Genomic DNA, 2,781 nt, shown 5'->3' with positions numbered 1-2,781 from the left:
TCGCCGTGTGATCTTTAGCAGGTTATGTAAACTCTCTGAGTCCCTTTAGCTACATCAGCTACTTCCATCCAGCGTCAGTAACAAAATCTGCCTCCTATGGTCACTGTCATTGGGAACACAGTGGGCCTAGCATGGGTACCTGGAATATGACAAGTGTTTGACAAATGTCGGTCCTCCACTTCTTTATAGATATGAAATGTTCTGATTTCACTCATCAAATAAACTTAAAACCAAAACAAAAAACTCAAAAGGAATGCCTTTTAGAAATGGTCTTCTTAAAGCAAAAGCAAGTGATCAATCTAGTTGTCTAGACCACAATTTACCTGCGAGGGGCGGAGATACAGTCTGGGGTAAGCACGGGCTCTCAGCACAGGGAGCTTAAAGTCTAGTGGGTATGATTATGATCAAAGAAGGGACACCATGAACTTGGAAATATAATTGCATTTTAGCTGGTGAACATTGCCCTTACACTTTTGCACTGTTATTGAAATTCTGGGCATTTTTATTCTATCTCCCCAAATAAGCTATAAGCTGAACTAGGTAAAAATTTTTTCATACATTTTACTCTGGCAAATCAATGCAAAAAATTTTTTTGAATGATTTGAGAAAAGAGGTGGGGATTGGAAAGGAAGCGTTCTTTTCATTGTCCTATTGATTAACCGTTTTCCTCTGCGTAAATGCTTCCATTAAGGATGGCCAAGATCTGGGGTTCCTCTCGCAGCATAGCCACAAGACCACAGTACCTGGTTCAGCAAACCACGCACTTTACCATGGCTGTTTCTCCATCTGTAAACTAGACATTGTAGTACTTTCCCATCTTAACCTCACTGGGAATGTTTGTGACCCATTCAAAAGCGGGGATCAGATTTCCTTTGTCCGGTTCTCTGCATTTAGCAATTTCTGGCACTAGCATATGGTCAATACATGGCAACAGCATAAACAACAAACATTCCTTGTTTCTCTTGAGCCGCCCAGTTGGATGTACTGTTCTGATGTAGCCTGGGCTCAGCTGGTCTTGCTTGGACTCACACATGCATCACCGATCAGCTAGGGGGTCAACGGGGGCTGTCTGGTCCAGGATGCCCTCAGCTGGGATGCCTGCACTTTGCTCTCAGAGATGATCCTCTGAAAAACAAAGGTTCAGCAGAGCAGTTTAAAACTTATGTAATAGCACTGAGAGCTCTCCTGGGAAAGCTATTCCATCAGACAGGTCCACATGAGTGAAAAGGAAAGAGATTAGAAAGTGGATGTTCTGATTCCACACTCCTTTACGTTCTGCTGAAGGAAATATACAACCTTTCAAGAGGGCAACTTGGGGATATGTGTCAAAATGCATCCTGGCTGCTCCTTTGAGTTTACAGTTGAAAGGTTGGGGAAAATCAGGCTAGCCAGAGAGGGGCAGGGGAGAGAATCAAAAGGGGAGAGGCATGGGAGAAGAGATGTGGGGATAGGCAGTGAGGGGAGGCAGAAAAGTGAAAAGGCATCCTGCGTCCTAATGGTCCTCTTACACCTCTGTCCTAAGCTGTTCCAAAGACACTCATCACTCTAACACAGAGCCATGAGTCTCTCCTCACTTCCTAGAGAGAAGAAAATGTGGACAATTAAACACTTATGTAGGAATCCAGGTGGAGCAAACCACACAACCCAGGCTGACTCCCTCATCATCTCCAGTGGATGCAGCAGAGGGCGAGCCCCGTGGTAGAGCTCCAACCCCCTGGCAAGGAAAACAGCTATTGAAATTTGCTGAGCCCTGAGCATCAAGAACAGATCATACCGAAACCATCAAGTAGGTGTGTAATGAGATACCCAAATGTAACTGGATTGCATAGCTTCCATCTCTGAAATCTCTGCAGGGAAAAAAAAAAATGCTTCTGTTTTTTTCCCCCTTATCTGTTCCTGTGTCTGGCCGCTGCCGGGGTGCGTAGCAAGCTCTCAACAGTCTGGAATATGTTCTCTATTGTGTTCTTTCTGTGAAGAAAATTACAACGTGAAAATGAAAGGGGGCGGAGAGGAACATTACATTCTAAACAGCCTCAGGGAGATAATTGCAGAGACTGCTTTGCTCTCTCCTTGCTCGCCCGCCCTCCTCGGCTCCTCTGCATTTCTTCCGCCTTTAGAGTCTGGTGTGGGGCGCGCAGGGGAAACCGCTGTGCAGGTGGACCAGACAGCTTCGGCCGGTGCTTCCCCGTGATGTACCAGCTGCTTCTCCTCATCTTCCTGGAGCGATGCAGTACCCGCCCACTGCTGCCCCACAAAGGAACATTTAGAAGCTTCTATTTAAGGAAAGATGGGCTGTTTTGTTTTTGTTCTTTCTCTTGGTGGTTCAGGTTACTCCTTTAGTACTCTGTCTGCCTGGCCGTGATTCAGTTCAGGTGGGTTCAGGACGTACTGTGCAACCACCTCACTGTTCTGAGCATTCCAAGAACACAGTGACTATCATTTATTGATTCTTTTCTATGTGTTCAAAAAGCATGTCAAGCATCTCTATCCTGGATTTCATTTAATCCCCACAGCCATCCTGGGAGGTCAACTGTATTCTTATTTCCAATTTAGGGATGAAACGTTGAGTGTCAATGAATTCAAGTGACTTGTGCAAGATCACAAATGAATTAGTGACATAGCCAAGATCTGAACATAGTTCTGTCTGACTCCTGACCTCTGTGCTACCGCATGCCTGTCCCCACACCCCCAAATTAATAAAAGTCAATCTCAGTCCTCCACGTTCTTAAATTGTTAAGAAGAAAAGGCAGATACATCAAATGAAGGTGGTTCTAGGGGCAG

The sequence above is a fragment of the Camelus bactrianus genome, chromosome 25 (assembly GCF_048773025.1).
Source record: "Camelus bactrianus isolate YW-2024 breed Bactrian camel chromosome 25, ASM4877302v1, whole genome shotgun sequence".
Classification (NCBI taxonomy): domain Eukaryota; kingdom Metazoa; phylum Chordata; class Mammalia; order Artiodactyla; family Camelidae; genus Camelus; species Camelus bactrianus.
This window is presented reverse-complemented; position numbering follows the sequence as displayed.